Source organism: Lathyrus oleraceus, chromosome 5, assembly GCF_024323335.1.
Source record: "Lathyrus oleraceus cultivar Zhongwan6 chromosome 5, CAAS_Psat_ZW6_1.0, whole genome shotgun sequence".
Taxonomy (NCBI): Eukaryota; Viridiplantae; Streptophyta; class Magnoliopsida; order Fabales; family Fabaceae; genus Lathyrus; species Lathyrus oleraceus.
In genome coordinates, this window is record NC_066583.1 from 33,135,645 (window position 1) to 33,155,991 (window position 20,347).

Below are 20,347 nucleotides of genomic sequence, written 5' to 3' on the forward strand. Positions count from 1 at the left end.
AGGTAGATGATGTACAGGTGAGAGATAACCTGACTGTTGAAACATCACCTATGAGGATCGAGGATCGAGAGTTGAAGCAGTTGCGGGGTAAAGAGATTGCCTTGGTGAAGGTAGCTTGGGGAGGACCAGCAGGTGGCAATGTGACTTGGGAACTGGAGAGTAAGATGAAGGAGTCTTATCCAGAGTTGTTCGCTTGAGGATGTTTTCGAGGACGAAAACTCTTTTAGTGGGGGAGAGTTGTAACACCCCGATAATAATAAAATAATTATTTGAATTAGATTAATAATTTATTTATTAATTTAATTAAATAATTGACAATTTTATTATTATTATTTTTGGATTATTATTATTGGAAAATATATATATGTTGGAATAAGGAAAAGTTCTCATTTGGAAAAGCATTTCACGTGAAAACAGAACAGAGAACGATCGTGAGAGAAAAGGGAAAAGGGCAGAGAAGAGGAGCGGAAGAGCAAAGGTTGGAGAACGAAAGCTTGAAGCTCAAAGATTCTGCCGGATTGTTAAGGTAAGGGGGGTTTATCGTCGATTAATGGGTATTATGGGATAATATGTAATGGGTAGTGATAAGTCGTTGATTTGACCCTAATTGGGATCGTTGATGCTGAAGAATTATGTTGGATAAATTGTGTTAGACTGTAATTGAATCTGTGTTTGAGTGTGTTATGAATTTCCGAACGTATAGCTTTTTACGGAATTGGAATCGGAGGTCCGGAAGTCCTCCAACGGCGGAAAATGCGGAGAATTCTGCATTCTGCTTCGTAACAGCCAAACGACGTTCGCCATTATGCCTTCGGCGTTCGCCGTTTGGGTTTTTTCTAGAATAAGAGCGTTTAACGCTAACGGCGTTCGCCATTAGCCTAATGGCGTTCGCCATATCAGTTTGACAGACAGTTTTTCCAGAATGAGAGCGTGTAACGCTAATGGCGTTCGCCATTAGCCTAATGGCGTTCGCCATATCAGTTGAAGGACAGATTTCGCGTTTTAAACTACCAGAGGTGATATCGTGGTCATGTTGTTGTTGTTTTGTTGGGTCTTGAGTAGTATAGGCATTAGTAGAGTGTGCTAATACCATGATTGATTATGTGGCATGATATGATATGCTTTTGTGATGAATGTGTTGATGATAGGTGATGGTATACATGATGTTGTGAATGTATGCATTTGTAAATAAACTGTTTTATGGCTTAGAGTGTGAGCTTATGTTTATTCTGGAATTGTTGGTGTTGTTGCATTTCTAGGTGATTAGCATGCATATTCTAGCCTTCGGGGCTGTAGCTAATTCCCATTGTGAGGAATTAGTGAGTAAAACCATTGTGGATTGTTGTTGATGTTTGCATGCTAGATGATTAGCTTGCATAGTCTAGCCTTTGGGGCTGTAGCTAATTCTCATAGTGAGGAATTAGTGAGTGAGTCACTAGGTCTCAGATGAGTGAGACTAGTGAGCTTAGTAGCCGTATCTGGATTGATCGGTGAGCTTGAACTATATGTTCAAGAAGAGTCGGTACCGCATTTCATGGAGTCTCATTGCATAATGAATGTATGGCATATAATATGAATGGATGTATTCCAGTATTATATGTGTGTTGTGTGTTGTGTTGTTGATGTTGAGTATGGTTGAGGTTATACATACGTTATATGTTATTGTTGAATATGATGTTTGAATGGATACTGCCGTTGCGGAGCGTGTAGTCTGGTTAGGGTGAATTAATGTGTTAATTACTTAACATTACATGCTGTTGTATAATACTTATTATATTGATTGAGGAACTCACCCTTACAACTATTTTTCAGGTAACGAGCAGTGAGTTGAATAGAAGCTAGTGCTATGGAGTCTAGTGTAGTCTCCTTAGTGGGTCATGCTCTGGTAGATGTAACATCGGGATGGGATGTTTGACTATGTTTTATTTTAGTTGTTGATCCACTTTACCTGTAATGTGGTACATGTTTTGAATGTCGATATTTTGTATCTGCTGCGAATTATGCAAATAATCTTATTTTGATTAAATAAATGAGCATGACAGGATATTTTAATGATTGTTGTGAAATGATTGTGTGACACCCTTCGGGGCATAATTACTCTGATGAATATATATGTATTTTAATTATAAAACATTTGGGGTATTTAGAAGGGTGTTACATTCATCACTTCCAGAAATCAACATGGACAAATCTCAACCAAAATCATCGTGCCTTATATCAAAATGACCAGCGTTCAACCTAGATCATGGAACTAACAAGCATTTGACCTAACTCTAATCATGCTTCACGGATCGAGCAAAACAACATTTGAACACCAAACTTTAATTCCAGATTTCTTCCTTAATACTCAACCAAAACGCACGATTCAAGTTTCATTCTACTCTACACTAAGAGATCTATCAAAGCCATATCATAGTTTGAGCAATTATCGAGGTCGAATTCTAACCTTATGATGATGGCAGTGATGAATTCGTGTGTTTCCAAGTCCAAAATGCCAAAACAGATGTTGATTGAAGCTTAGGAAGGTGATTGAAAGAGGTTTTGTAGCTCCAGCATGCTCCAGTTCCAAAATCCTTCAAGATGCCATGGATGAATGAGACTTCAACAGTTGCAAATCTTCAATGCCTTGGCCACGGTTTGGTGAAACAGATGTACACAAGGTCCTGCAGAAGATGGATCAAGCAAGAAACTAGCAAAGCAATGGTGAATTCAATGGAAAATGTGAAAAAAAGTTTGAAGAAGTTTGAAGAAAATTGGAGAGAATTGGTGAATTTCCTGTTTGGATCTGAGAAATGAAATGTGATTATTCATTTTCTTTTATGATTAATGTTTTATACCACATGCTAATCCAAGTGCTAATCACAATTAGCAAATTCAAGTGAAATTAGCAAAGTGAGTTTTATGCATAATTGGCCAAAATGCCCTTTTCTAGATGCATCCAATGTAACAGTAGAAAACCAGTGCAAACAAGTCATATTTGTCATTTGGAATGTGTTGAAATTGGTTTGGTATGCAAAAGCCATGTATTTCACAAAATCACCCTTTTTCCCACCAATTTTCAAAATGAATCACTTGAAAAATGACTTTTTGCTATGATGATTTTTGATGAAATGTGATAATGCATCATTAAAGTACACATCAAATGTGGTTTGCTCAAAGAAAGATCACCCAATTTGGCCATTCCATTCAAAAGTTATGCCACTTTGAAAATCAACATTTTCTGAAAATGATTTGATCATAACTTGCCAACCACACATGAGAAATGAGTGTTCTTGGACTTTTTGGAAAGGTGAGAGCAAGATCTACAACTTTCATGTTGGACAAAATTTCATTTGAAGCATTTTTGGACACGTAATTTTGAGGTGAAAAAACTTTCCATTTTTGGCAATTTTCAATTACAAGTCACTTTCTATTTTTGGAAACTTTCCATCTGACTTTATTTTCTTCATTCTGGATGTTTGAAATGTCAAATGAAACTTGCTTAGCCATGAATGAAGTGTCTCTTACTCTCTCCCACCTCCAAATCCATCAATTCAGGCACAATTGACCACAGTTGACTTTTCTGACTGATAGATGAATTTGCTGTGCATTGATCAACTTGAGCTTCAAACTCCTGATGAAATGGCTCAATGATGAAACCCTAGCTTCCATAAGCTCAATATAACCATATGATGACCCCCATATCCATTGTAAACCTCATCCCCTTCACAAGCCCTGATTGGCCCAATGCAGAGGATTAGGGTTGACCAGTGGTCAAAACCCTAATCTCAAGGTATCTGATCAATCTCTCGAATCTCTTGGATGATAACAAGACCATGATGACGATGATGTATCATTTCAACCAAGATCAAGCTCAACCCCCTTGAGGAATCAAGAAACCCTAATTTGTACCACATATCCTCAGATGGTTAGTGATCCAGTCCAAAGAAACCCTCAGGCTTGCATACATCAACCTTTTTATCTTCTGACCAAGACTTAGGAGGATGACTTGCTCAATGTAGCCATATGATATGCAAATATGCAATGCCTAATGACCTAAGAATGATATGCAAAAATGCAAAGCTAGTCCCAAGAGAGGAGGGCAAATTTTGAGGTGTTACAGTTTAGTGGAGAGAGGGTAGTTTCTAGGTCTTTAGTGGAGTGGGTTCAATACCCATAAATGGCATTTTTTTTCTTTTAGCATTCATTTTTTTTTGTGTTTATGTTTTCATTATACTCATAGTGTCATTATTGTTTAATAACATCAATTTGCTTCCTTTTAATTTCATCATCCATTCAAAACCATTTTTAACTATTAAAATCACATTTTTCTCGATTCAATGTCGAGCCCTTTTCCACACCCTTGTAAGTCGATTGCTTTTAAGCATCGCCATCAACCTCACATAGCTTACTCTTGGGCTTTCTTACAATGAGCCGGTTCTCTTGAACTTACACTCATACCTTGCATTATTTGTTGTTCGGGCCCGATTTAATTATTTTATGATTTTTGAATCCCCATTTGACAAAATGTACCCCACTCCCCCGATGTGTAATAATTTTGTACTGTTTTATTTCTTTATTTGTTTGACTGTTTAGTTAGATACTAACACAAGAATAAAATCAACCATTTCCAAAAAATACAAAAATAAATGACTCGATCCAACGTCGAGTATTTTCTCAATAAACAAGTCAATTCACTTCTCCCTCCAATTCTATTCCACTTATTTTTCAAACTTTCATCAAACGCTTGATTTAATGTCAAGCCATTTTTCCTGATAAAAACTCAAAAAATATTAATTCATAGCCAAGACTTTTTCAATAAAGATGGAAGTGGAACGTGGTGTATACCACGCACTCCTGAGACTAGGATTCGAGATGTATATCTCGCCATCATCCAAACTTATCCATTTTGCTCTCTCAAACACTCATTCAAATTTCTCTTAAACGTCCATCAACACTTGATCTAGGGTCAAGTCATTTTCACAACAAAAACCAAAATACCTAATTCTTACTTAACACTTTTCCAATAAAGGTGGAAATGGAACATGGTGTATACCATGCACTCCTGAGGTTAAGATTCGAGACGTATGCCTCGCCGATCTTAACTCTCGCCATCGTCTAAAATTGTCAATGCGGTTTCTTCAAACCCTTTCTCAATCAAATTCCAAAAAATACTTAATTCTTATCTTAACTTCTTTCAATAAAGATGGAAATGGAACATGGTGTATACCGTGCACTCCTGAGACTAGGATTCGAGATGGATATCTCGCTCATCCAAGTTCTCGCCATCACTCAAAATACATCCAACCAATCAAACCCTTTTCTCGCCGCCGTGCGATTGATCAAAAACCTTTTCCATAAATGAAATATATATTGTCTTAAGGTGATGCAAAACAATGTTTCGGCCACGATTGTTGAGTAGAGATAGATGACGCTTTTCCGAATGTAGATTTATAAATCCGTTCGATGTGTGGTATGCGTCCACTCCTCATCTGTTTTGGGTAAAACGATGTTTTCGTCGATTAATACAATATAGCTTTCGCTAAAATCGACCAACAAACAAACATTTTTCTACCCAGAACTACGTAAGCCTTGATTTCTCTTTTGAGATACGTAGGAGCAAGATTTTTAAATCTTGTCAGGCCCACTAATAAAAAACTTAGGTTTAGTCTTTCGTCAAAAATCCAAAAACATTCTTTTCTCATCCTTTTTTCTTTCTTTCCCACTTAATAACTTGAAAAGCCTAACATTTCAACTAACATTAATGCACATAACTGACCTAATGGTTCCCGTTGAGTACAACGGACGTGAGGGGTGCTAATACCTTCCCCTTGCGTAATCGACTCCCGAACCCTGATATTGGTTGCGATGACCATATCTTATCCTTTCTTTGTCTTGGGTTTTATCGATATTTCCCCTTTCCTTCTTAGGAATAAATAAAGTTCGGTGGCGACTCTGTTCAGTCCATCATTGCGAGCGTGTGATCGCACTTCGCTTTGAAGTCATATCCCTTTTTTTTCGAGGTGCGACATACATGACTGTCAATTTTCGTGTCTTTCATTCATCTCCTCCTACTAAAAAACATGAGGATTACATCCTCTAGATGAACAAAATTGAGTCGAAAATGAGTGAAACTTGGAAGGCTTAAGGTATCTTCAAATTGATTTAGTTGTCTAGAGCATGTCATGCTTATTGCCAAAACATATTGGTCGCATCCCTGTGCTTCTAGGAAAGCACCACTAACACCTTCCAACTCCCTTGTGGAATGATGACATCCACCTTATTTGAGATAGCAACCATTACCGGCTTTTGCCTAACTAGCGAAACTTTCTACCATAATGAGAGTGACGAAAACACCATCATCTTCGATGTTAATTGTGCCAGTTTTGGCAAGTATATTGAAGACTATCATGTCGTTGACACTACTGAAGTTTCAGATGAGGAACATATTGCCTTTCTTGAATTGTAGTTGTCGAGATGCACTTTTTTTCTACAAATCCTTAGCCAAGAGATATATCACCTTAGCCAATCAATTGTATGAAGACAAGGATACTTGCCTTAGCTAGCTGATTTAGGGCCCCTATATGAATCTCTAGGATTAGCCACAAAAGTCTTAAGGAACATCCAACCTAAATACATTTTATTGTTGTCTGGACCCTTTTGGTTACTTCAACTCTGGTTGAATGCCACATTTGAGCTTCCATTAGATGCCGGTAAGCCCAACAATGCCAATGAAGCTATTAGGGATAAGCGTAATAAAGGTGTTCGATTAACCCAAATTACTCCAACCGGAAAAAATAGGCCAGATAGAGAAGCATTCTCATCATACTTCTTGATGTTCACCAAACATTACCAGTTTAACCCAACATTGGCTCCCTTTTCCAAAAGGACTCGTGGACTCGAGTGGTTCGCTCAACCATTCACAGCTACTTGCGAACAAAAAGCCGAGTCAAAGCGAATATAGAAAGCCTTCTTGACTCCTAAACTCATCTCCATTAGACTTGGGACCTCTATGGAGAATATGAAGATTCTTTGTTATCATCCCAATCTGGTGTCGCATCAATTTGGAATTATCCATACGATGCCTAGACCCTTTTTCAGTCGAAAAAGCAAACTATGCCTTTGCACTATTGACTTTTCTGAAGACGAGTACCTTTGACGGCTAGTTCGACATGTTGTTGATCGACAATTATCTGCAGCAAAGATCCAATATAATAATCTCAAAGCTTTCTTCCCCTTCTAGGGATGAATTTTACTTTTGTTTTCTAGTTAAAGTTTCTATGTCATTTTCCATAACATTTTGGATTTCTTGTACTTGTTAAATATGCTCTTTGCGACATTTTGACATTTAAGGCCTCTATTTTTGGCGTTTTTATTTCTGAAGTTATATTTTGTTATGCATTAATATGTATCTCCTACAAAATAGGCCTATATTGTTTTAAGTACTTGTCATTTATTCGCATGACTTGACCCTCAAGGGTCAATTCTTCGACTTCGTATGCATTGTTTGTAAATACTTGTAGAATTTTAAATGGTCCTTCCCAATTTGGAGACCACTTGCCCAAAATTCTATCTTTTATATCCATAGGCAGGATGACTTTCCAAACTCAATCTCCCATTATGAACTTCTTTGGCTTAACTTTATTATTATAAGCCTTGGCTACCCTTTCTTTTTGCCTCATTAATAAATCTAGAGTAGTTAATCTTTCTTCATCCAAGTCACTTAACTTATCTAGCATTGTACCCCAATAGTATTCAGTTGGAATATCTATTTGTCTTTAAATTATAACTGATTACAGATGAATTTCTAGAGGGAGTGTTGCATCATGACTGTAAACCAATCGAAACAATATGAAATTAGTCGATTCCTTGGGAGAGTTTTTACATTCCCAAAAAACATGGCTTAAGGTTCTATGTCAATTCTTTTCCCTCTGACCCCCATGTTTTTTATTAAATCAATCACTATCTTGTTAGCTACTTCGACCTGACCATTAGCTTGGGCATAATAAGGTGTCGAAGTTAGTAACTTGAAACCAACTTCGGCGGCAAACTCCACCATCTTTACCCTGTAAACACTGAGCCTCGGTCAGTGGTAATAGTCTCAGGTATTCCAAATCTATATATAATATGATTTTGGATGAAAAGGAGCACTTCTTCTTTGTTGACATTAGGCAAAGGGATAACTTTTATCCACTTAGTGAAATATTCAATCCCCTCCAAGATGTACCTATGTCATTTCAATAACAAGGGCTTGATTTCACTAATTAAGTCCAAGCCTATCCTATAAAATTCCATGGATTGAATATTAAGTACAACTCACTAGAAGGCACATGTTTGATACCTAAATGTTTTTGGCATTTTTGACAACCTTTGACGAAATCTATGCAATCTTTTAATATAGTTGGCCAGTAAACCCTAGTGGAAATAAAAACCATTTCATATTATGGCATGCCTGATGAGAGCCACATGATCCTCTATGTACCTTGGAGATTGCTAAATATGCTTCTCTCTCGCCAAGACACTTCAGAAGAATTCCTTCATGAGTTTTCTTAAATAACTCCTTCGCCATAGTTATATAACTTAGGGATCTGTATTTAATCTTTCGATCAGTCACTCATGTTAGATTCCCCAGGTATTCGATAATGGGTATTCGACAATCATTGTCTGACATTAATCCAAAACTTCATAAGTCTCAAAATCTTCAAGAAATTCAAATTTTCCTAGATTTTTTGTAACCTCAGTTTCATCTGTCCCCTCCCCCTAAGTTTTAACATTGACGAAGCTTCTGGGGAGATTTTTGTTCTTGCTAAAACAACACTAAAATGTTGATTTCCTTGTTATAAGTCAAGGATAGCCTAAAATGAATGGTTGAAGTGTCTGTTGTGTATGTTAGTCTCGTTTTTCGCTTGTCCTTTACCCTCAGAATATCCTTCTATTTATAGGTCTCCATCTTCTTCCCTTTTTTCTTCGTTTGACTCTACATGTTCTTCATAAATATTTCTGACAATAACGTCCGCTCCTTTATAATTTTCATGTAACGTCTGCTCCTTCACTAAATATAACTCCCATGTCATAGTGTATCATCTTGTAACCACTCTCTTATGACTCTTCAAATGGCATCATAGCCTTGTCATCTGATTTGTACTTGTTGAACCATTCTTGACTTATGGGAAGTCGATTCCACCCTGCTTACTCTGATAGCCTAACCAGATTCTGATTAGTAGATGACATCCCGAGTATCCGAGCTACTAACCCTACCATACTCGACTATCATGTCAACTCAGCCTCAAAGAACTCACGTGCTCAAAATAGACTTCACCAATCTCACACCTCGGTTGGTCAAATAATTTTTTGGTATTTACATAAGCCCCCTGAGGACAAGGTCTAAAAGATCGAAGTGTTCAGATAACAAAACCCCAAAAAATATTCCTCGACTTCCCACCAATCTCTACGATGGAATACTCAATTTCCCACCTTCATTTTTAATGATGACACATTTTTTTTATCTTTCCTCATTATGATGAATTTTATGGGATCTCCCAATTCTTCATTTGTCTTTGGCTACAACCTCCCGACCGTTACAATTATATTACTTTTAAATATTTTATCTCTTTTTATAACTTACTTTTATGTTTATATATTTGCGTGATCTGAGTAACATTCTCTAAATCTTGATCTTTCAAGAAAAATAATATGTATCTTGGTGGAACATGACGCTTTGCTAAATCAACAACGTGTTGTTGCTCATACACACTTAGCTGACCAACAAACAAATTACCTTATAATCTATCAGGTATATCATGGTTATGAAATCCAGATTTTACATCAATCTTCCATCCAGAACCATCGTGTGACGATGTTGACCTGATTTTGAATGCACAATCACATTTCATAGTGGCATTTTGTGTTCCACTATATATTTCCTTGTATTTCTCACATTTACCATAACCAAATATTACTTTGTTGTTTCTCTCTTTCTTGCATGTTTCGGTATCTGAACGATTGATGATAACAATTAATTTATTTTTTATTCCAACATCCTTAATCCACCTTATCACATATTCTTGTGTATTAAATATTTATGTCGTTGTGAATGGTTTAGTGATATCTACACATATCTAATTTTTATCACATATATGTAACGGAACTTCCATATCTAAACAACATAAAAAAAAATTAAAATTCTTATTTTAGAAATTACCTACTGGATTACTTAATGATAACTAATCTGACACACAAAATGAAAATAATTGGATAACATTAAGAACATACCAACAAGTTCTCTGCAAACAAATCATTGGATAACATTAAGAACATACCAACAAGTTCTCTGGAAACAAAACATAGAAACCAAATAACTTGGGAACAAGTTATTTGGTTAAGAAAAACAGTGCATCGAATGACTTTTCTCAAAGTACTCCGATATACATATGCAAAGGTGCAAAAATTTTAAAATACAAAAAACTTGAATAGAATGGTAAAAAAAATAGGTAAATTATATGTTAACGGAACAAAATAGAAATATTTTTAAAATTGTTGAGGTAGAAACATAAATGTAGGAATATGGAGTAAAACTTCCATCAAATCCGTTTTAGAATGACATTCGTTTTATCAAATAAAATTTGTTTTAGAATGAATCTCATTTTCACTTATGTAAAAAATTTTAACGACAATCATTTGAAATCTGATAAATATGATATTTATTTTGAGATAGATGAAATAATTTTTTTAATTTTAAGAAAAAATATTATTTATTTATTAAATAATTAATATATTTAGATTAAAGATAAATAACTTACTGATCACATTCTTATAGTTTTTTTCTTTAGCCTAATAAAAATAAGTTACACTTCACATTCTTATAATTTTTTAGCCTATACATTCTTATAACTTTTTTCTTTAGAATCTAATAATGTCTCGAATAATTTTTTTTAGAATTTTAATTGAAATATACATAATTGATATTGAATATTTTTAAAATTATTTAAAATAAATTCATGTCTCACTTTTAAAATTACAAAATAAATAGGTCTGATATATAGAAATGCAATGTATCATAATAATATGATTTTCGATCCATCTGAAATTATTATAGAAATGCAATATATCATAAATCATTATTATGTAGAATTTTGGATCGTTTGTTTTGGCTTTTTTTAAAAATGATTTTTATAGTGTTACATATTTTTGTGTAAAAAAAATTTACAAAGAAATTTTTCATAAAAACTTCGAATAAAAATTTGGTTTGAATAGTTATTCTTAAAATGTTATTTTAGGTATTTCATTATTTTATCGAAATTTTTTTTGGATATCAAATTTTTAAAAAATCACTTAATTTTGAAACTATTTCGAATAGCTTTTCATAAAAATTATTTTTAAGATACAACTTTTTGAAAAAATTATGATTTTTACTATGTTTTGATCTTCAATAACGTATATTTATGTTATAGAATGAATAATTTAATCTTTTAATTTATAAAAAATAAATTTAGAAAAACTTTTAATATTTTAAAAAATATTTTTGTAAAATCTATTTTCAAAAATACAAAGAAAAAATCCATTTTTTAAAGCTAAAACAAACTGGCCATTTATCTTTGACTATTTATCAATCTAAAAATAAAAAATAAAAAATTGTGAGGAATGAAACCTATTATCTCGGTGAATTCCTTACTAAGTTCTTAATGGTTAGTAAAGTCTTAGAGAGATTTTTCTAACAATTGATCATCATTATAATTAGGATCATTCATATTCAATATACATATTAAATAGTGAGTCAATTTTCTATTAATATATACACAAGCTCTTCCAATCACCTAACTAATATTTCTCCTCATAAAATTATACAGACTCTCCTAAAATAAATGATTCTAGAATAACTATACAATTAGAACTATTAAAAATAGAACCAATTAGGATCAGAATGCCAATTATAAAATATTCTCTTAATATGACCGTCTATTTCAATGTGTTTCGATTTTTAGTAATGTGGAAAGAAATTTGACTGTCACAACAGAGTTGTAGAGGTAGAGGGCAATGAAGCCAAGACTAGATATAATGTCTTTCAACCATTTAAGTTCATATGTTGTGTTATCCATCGAACGATCCAATAAGTGACAAGCAGCCCAATCAACATCACACTAGCCATAGAATCTCAGATCACAATCCTTGTCTACAAAAATTCCTTGCCTATGATTCCCTTTCAGATATCACACTACTCGCAAGGCAACAGTTCAGTGTTCTGCTCGTAGCTGCTGCATGAATTGAGAGAGAACATGGACATTGTATGATAACTTAGGTCGGGTGAAGCAAAGATAAATAAGGCAGCCAACAAGCCGGCAATAACGGTCTGGATTGTCCAAAAATTTTCCTTTGGCAAGGCTGAGATTATGATGTTGCTTTACTGGAGTTCCCATAGGTTTTGCTACAAGTAACCCAAACTCACTAATAATGTCTAGAGAATACTTTATTTGATAAAGAAATATCCCAGCAGGGGATTTGACCACTTCGACTCCCAAAAAATATTTTAACAGTCCTAAGTCCTTCATATGAAAGCATTGACTCAGATAATCCTTGAATCTTTGAATAGATATGGAGGTATTTCCATGGTAGTCAAAATCGCGATCCTACTCGTAAAATTGTACGATTTTACGATCTTGCAACTCCCCACCGTGCCAGAGAATGATCAGAATCGATTTTTGGTAGGCACGGCCAGAATCACCGCGATATCATGTGAAAGCGGTAAAATCGTCGTTTTTGTTGAAAACCCTAAAAAAACTTCTTTTTAAATCTGAAACGATTCTTTTCTTCCTAATAACTAGGATAAATGATAATAACTAGGAGTAATCAATACTCAGCCACCCAATAATTAATGATTTATTCAACTTCCCAAAACACATCATCATTAGGGTAACTTCCCAAAATACATTTATTCATTTCAATTCATTCACGTTAAACTCTTTCACCTCTCTCACCTTAAATAGAGCCACTATCTCACTCAATATTTCATTGAGTGATTATGACCAACTCCAACCTGAATTGTTTGGAAATTGAGTGAAATGTCATTAAGTTTTTCTTAGAAGTTTTCAATTGTTATTTGCTATTGTTTTGAATGTTGTGTTGTTTTAAATTATCTTGTATTAGTTTCAATGAATATTATCCTATGAAATTTCATTTTTTTAAAAGTAATTTTAGTGTTATTTGAATTTTATTTTTATATTATGTTGTGTCATATGCATATTATTAATCTATATGCAAAATATATATGCATTTTTAAATTTGGTAAGATCTTACGATCCGTGTTACGATCCCCCGATTCACGATCTAATTACCCCAACCCGATCTTGAGTAGGATCTCGAGTCTGACTACCTTGGTTATTTCCACAAATGATCAAATAATCAACATAAACCAGAACCACAAGTAGCACATATTTATCAATTAAAGTGAACTAGGAATAATCTGAACCAAATTGGCGAAATCTATAATGCTTGAGAGCTAAGGAAAGCTTTGCAAACCAACAACGAGGAGCTTGTTTTAATCCATATAGTGACTTTCTTAGTTTGCACACCGTCCCTGATTGAGCACTGTGAATTCCAGGAGGAAATTTCATGTACACTTCCTCTTGCAACTCGCCATGAATAAACGCATTATGCACGTCCATTTGATGTAGTTCCCACCCATTTGCTGCATCAACAACTAAAACAATTTGAGCAGTGACCATTTTTTCTACATGTGCAAAAGTTTATGTGTAGTCTACTCCTTCCACTTGATGGTTTCCAAGAATGACTAGGCGAGCTTTAAACCGTTATATAGTCTCATTGTAATGGTACTTGATCTTGTAAATTCATTTACATCCCAAGGCCTTTTTATTTTCTGGAAGTGGGCACATGGTCCATGTGTGATTATCTTCAAGGGCTTGTATTTCATGCTGCACAGCAGAGCACCATCTTTCATCTTTGACTGCCTCTGAGAAAGCTGTTGGTTCTATCTCTACCGTCACAGCAGCAAGAAACCTGCGATGCTGGGCAGAAAACTTATCACATCTCACATAGTGTGTTAGAGGACCGTACTTGATTTTTTCTCTAGAGGGAGTGAAAAATAAGACGGGCTCATTTTTTGGACAATTCTAGTCACATAATCCTGCAACTCCACAGAGGGAATTTTGTCACGTTTACCGCGACTAAGAGGTTCCTCATCATTCAATTAAGCTTTAACATCATCGTCATCACGATGTACTTCCCTTGATGTTTCAACATCTTGAGTAGTCTCCAATTTGGTACCCCCTCACTTCTGTAATCATTTATTCTGTTGTTTTTTCTAAGTGTTCACTCATTACACTTTCAAATTCATTTTCATCACTTTCAACATGTTGTGACAACTTGATCAAAGTTTCATCGACATGGACAAATGGAAATTCACTCTCAAAGAAGCTAAGATCTCTTGACACAAAGTAATTTTTGCTATCTAAATAAAAAATTCCACCCTTTCTCTCCATGTGGATACCCTACAAACACACACTTTTTACTTTTGCTAGAAAACTTTTCTCCCTTCTTACCTTGATTATAAGCATAACATAGAGACCCAAACACCCTTAATTGATCATATGAAGGTGGTTCTCCATTAAGTATCTCATATGGAGTTTTTTCGTTCAACATTGGCGTTGGCATTCTATTTATTAAATATCCAGCTGTTAAGACACACTCTCCCCAAAAAAAGATAGGTAAGTTACCTTGAAATCTTAAAGCACATGTAACATTAAGAATATCCCTATGTTTTCTTTCAACTCTACCATTTTATTGTGGGGTTCCTACACATGATGTCTGAAAAATAGCCCCACGCTCAAGAAATTGCATTTTCAAACATATGAATTTAGTTCCGTTATCACTTCGAATTATTTTGATTTGTTTCTCATATTGTCTTTCTACTAAAGAAACGAAATTCAACAATACTTATGAAACTTCTTTTTTATCACGTAACAAATAAATCCAAACAGATCGAGAAAAATCATCCATTATAGTTAAAAATTGATAAGCTCCACAAGAAGAGGCTGTTTTGTAAGGGCTCCACGAATCACGGTGAATTAATTCAAATATATTACTAGTTTTATTATTGCTTAATGGAAAACTATATCTTATTTAATTTTTCCTCCGACAAACATCACATGCTTTATTTCCATTCGAACTTCTACCAACATTTGGAATTAACTGAGTAACACTCATGGAAGGGTGTCCCATATGCTCGTGCCAAAGATCAAGCACAAACGAATCTCCTACTTTGAAAGCTTTCTCATGTCAAACTCTAATCAAATAATAGATCCCATCTCTTTGTTAACCCACTCAAATCAACGTCCTCAGAGTATGGTCCTACATAACACACAAAGAATTAGTGACCTGCACTATACGATTAATATCATCTGTCAATTAGGATATTGATATTAAATTTCAATTTAATCCGGGAACATATAACACACTCACAAGTTTCAACCCTCCTTCGAGAGTCACAGTTCCTTCCTTAGTTGCCACAACTTGTTCTCCATTTGGAAGTCCTATAGTACGTAGTGTTGGTGTAAGCCCTAAAGGCCAATACTTTTGGTACTTGTATCGAATTATTTATTAATAATAAAAGGCTTTTTCTTTATTATGTTTGTTTAATAAAGTCCCTAGAATAGATAGTCCATTTAATGTATCAAGTGTGACTTAATCATGAGATCATATTAAACATAAGGACATTATTCTTAAAGTATCTGTAGTCGAGCTTTATTGTGAAGTGGGATAACATTAAAGCATTCAGACTATTATGTATATAGACTGATGATCACATCTCATGGATCATGGATAAGGAGTTATCAAGTTTTAAACATAGGTATGAATATTAAGAGTAATATTTATACTGGATTGACCCGCTATGAGAATACTATATAGAATGTTATGCAAAGTGTCATAAGTTATTCTCATGGTGATAATGGTGTATACCACCCTTCGACCTGAAACCACTATCGACCCTAGATGTAGAGTCGAGTGCCTTATTGTTGATCAAACGTTGTCCGTAATTGGATGACCATAAAGACAGTTGATGGGTACTCCACAAAGCATGCTAAGGGACATGAGTAACCTAGATGGAATTTGCCCATCCCGCGTAACAGGATAAATGTCTATGGGCCCAATATTGAACTGGACAAGGATGACACGGTCTATACCTTGTGTTCAATATAGACATAAGGGCAAAAGGGTAATTGTGCACATTAGTATTATCACAGAAGGATTTGTCAGATCACATGAAATTTTCGTGTCTTGGGTAGCAGTGATGTGTTGCTAGATACCGCTCACTATTTATTATGTTAAATACGTGATTTAATATAATTGTCAATGCCGCGAAAACCTACAGGGTCACACACAAATGACAGATTGATGAGAGATAGAGTAACTAAGGAACATCGTAAGGAACGGTGTACTTAAGTGAATTGTAGAACATCGTAAGGTACAATGTACTTAAGTAGAATACGAAATATGGTAAGGTACCACACACTTAAGTGAATTTGGCATATTATAAGATATGGGCCACATACACTTAAGTGGGATTTTTAGCTTGAAACCCACACAAGTGGTTCTATAAATAGAAACCTTGTGTAGAAGCATTTAGCAGTTGCAATTTCGTTTCTCTCTCTCTCTCACTCAAAGCCTTCATTCGTAGCAGCTAGCACTGAGATTGAAGGAATCCGTTCGTGTGGACTGAGTAGAGGCGTTGTTATCGTTCAACGTTCGTGATCACTCCGTAGATTTGCATCAAAGGTTACAATCGTCACAAGAGGTAACTATTCTATCACTGATCATGCCCATTTGTAAGGATCATTAAAGGAGAAATTTTAAATTCCGCTGCGTTTTGGATCGCTATTCTCCTTCAGTGGTATCAGAGCCACTTACGAAACCATGCATTTGATAGCTGTTTATTTTCTGTATTTTCTGTATTAATACGATGAAAAGACAGAATGAATCAAAGAATAAATGAGTAATTAAATTGAGATCGATCAAGTTATATATATGATATAAGTAATCCTGATGCAAAATAAGGTATATATGATATACTGTTTCTGTTTCATTCATTCAAACACTTAATGGTTGTTTTCCTTTGAGCGATCAATGGTCGTTTGCTTCTTGATCCGACATTAGTATGGTGAAGCAATGACGTATTGATCAATCATACTGAATCAACAACCGAGATGTGTTTGACAGTCTGAAATTGGTGCATTAGGGTTAATGACGGCACAAGGGTTGTGTTGTCAAAGAGTTATGCATTAGGGTTAATGACGACACAAGGGTTGTGTTGTCAAAGACTTATGCGATTAGGGTTGTGACTGCGTAGTGTGACCGGGCAGCGGACCCCCGGCTAACTCTGCGTAGTGTGATCGGTCGCCGAAATTTAATTTGGTTTTAATTAATTAAAAGAATTAAAATTAATAATAATAATAATGTGTTTATTATTATTGTCTTGTGGTGATCGGTTATGACCTTAGTTTTCCTTTATTTTATTTTGGGTTTTAAAATACGACCTGCGTGTCGTGCCTCTCTTTTAATCTCTTAATGTAACCTCTTTCCTCATCTCACTCCCTCGTATGTAAAACGAGTTTCTTTTATGTAATGTAATGTTATGAAGAAAGAGAAGAATTCAATATCTAAAGAGGACAACCTTGAAGATCTTGCTTGGAGAAGCTTAGATCGTTCTTAGGTTAGCTTAGGTTCTCTCATTGGCTTGGGAGAACAATTGCGCTAGGGGCCATAATTGTTTCATTATGTATGTATGTTGATGCATGTGAGAGACGATTTATATGATAAATAAGCCGGTGAGATCAGAATAATTGCAAATTCCCTTAAATTAAATATTAAGTTTATGCTTTCCAAGTTTTAACACTCAGCAAGACTAGTATCGGATAATGTAGGTTTCGCCTACGCGAGGTGCATGTTCTATATTAGTAAGGTGCGATGGGATAATTGTAATATCCAATTGTTAAAACAATGGGTCAAACTTAACTAAACAAATTATAATAAGATTATATATGTTTAGAAGCAAGAGTTGGAAATGATCCATGTGATGGATTGAAATAAGGAGTTATTCACCCAACTAAAATATTCGAGAGTTGTATTAGATACAATTGGAAGGAGTTCCTACCTAAATAACCTAGTTTTGTGTAATCCGCCTACGCGGACTTAAAACAAAGTGAAATATGGATCTCGACCCACTAGAAAATCTTCCAACGGGATTTTCCGAATCAAATGGTGAGGGTCATTTGTTTTGAGTAAAATAGTGGGAGCATATTTGATTAAAGGCCTAATTAAATATGTTATTGATACTTATATTTTCATTATTTTCATGTAGATTACCATGACAACAAACACCTCCAACAACATTTTGCGATCAATCCTTGACAAGGAAAAATTGTCTGGGACAAATTTTCTGGATTGACACCGAAATCTGAGGATTATCCTCAAACATGATAGAAAGTTGTATGTCTTGGAGAAACCTGTTCCTGAAGAGAAACCTCCTAGTTCTACACCTAAGGCAGAAAGAGATGCTTATAAGTGTAAGACCCTAATTTTGTCCCTAAGATCCCTCATGGCATCATAACATTGCATTTGCATTGCCTCAAGGATCATTAGCATCTTGGTTCCCTTTGCCTTTGGGTGGGACCTCTTGTGATTGGTTTGAGATCACCAAGCATGCTTGAATTGTATATCATTGCTTTTCTTATTTTTGTTCACTAACCAAAAGCACAAAAATATGTCACTAACATCTTTTGTTTGTAGCTTAAGCAATCACCAAGGTCAAGAGCTTCAAGGAGATTCTTTGTGCAGAGATATGACCAAGAGAAGATGATAGAAAGCATGGTAATCATTCCCCAAAGCTCTCATCCATCAAATATGCCTCCTTAGCATCTCAATTCATCATTTTGATCAAAGCAAGTCAAAGGGTTTGAGGTTTGTGCCCCAAGGAAACCCTAATTCATCTGCGCACCACAATGCCTTGCTCTTGAAGCAACCTCAGCCCATGATCAAATAAAATCAAGGGAAGTTCTTTAACTCATCATTCCATGCATATTTGAACTTATTTGAGTGTCATCAATCATCAATTCATCAAGATATGAGTCATGGACTTGAGAAGTTGATCAGTCAATTCATCTGACTATTTTGAAATGCACTGAGACATAACGTTTTATGTGTTGGTCAAATGGGGATGGTTCCAAAATCAACAATGTTCTTAAGAATAATATGAACAACTTTCATGTTCATAAAAAATTGATTTGAATCTTGGAAGATCATCTCCCATTCCAATACATTATAGGTCATTTTGAACGAAACCCTAATTTTAGGTCAACTTCCCAAGGACATAACTCATTCATTTTTTATGATTTTGAGGTGGGATAAAATGAATTGGAAATCTTAAGATGTCTACTTCAAATGTTATGTTGAACAAAATTTCAAAATCTCAAAGGAAATACATGTGATAATGCAAGACATTATAGGTCCTTTTGGACCAAATGCATTGAAAGGCAAAAAAGTCCAATTTCAAGTGCCCATAACTCTTTCATAAAAAATCCAAATTATGCAAAATTTAAGTCCATTTTGATTGTCTCGAAGATATCTACAACTTTGATGTTTGAGAGTTTTTCATTTGAGGCTTGAATCATCAAAACAGAAGGGCTTGAACATTGGCCAAATTTAGAAACTTTGCATTGATATGTTTTGCACATCACACTTTAAACTCAAAATTCATAAATTTCCATACTCCAAATGGATTTTTTCCCTACATAACAATTGTTCCTTACATCAAGACCTTTCCAACCATTACTCACATGATCATATTTGGATTTGGCAAATGGTATTTTCGAAGAGTTGAACATTTAGGAATAATTATGGAATTCACATGAAATCTTGATGCACAAGCCAATACAGCTCTAATTACACGTCCAAACCTTTGGCATTTGAGTTCAGCTTGCATTTGGCATTGTTTTTGGGCCTTGTGCATGATCATGCAAGCCCATGCAAGGATTATCCAAATTCATGCACACAGATCAATTCATCATTTCCTTGCCACTCCCTCTATAAATAGAGACCCTATTCCATTCAAAAGACACACCTGATTCAACCTGTTATGCTGCATAAATCTCTCCATAACCATTACCAAAGAAGCTAGTTCATTTTTCTCTAAATTTTTCAGATCCAAAATTCAAGTACATCTGGTTGAATCCTTGGATCTAAAGCTTCTAAACCTTCATCATTCATCTCACTGATCTTCTGTTTTGGCAAAGAAAGCAAGGAATCGAGCTCAAGTTTCCAGAAATCAAGCTTACTCTTCAACTGGTATTTTCTTCGAATCTCA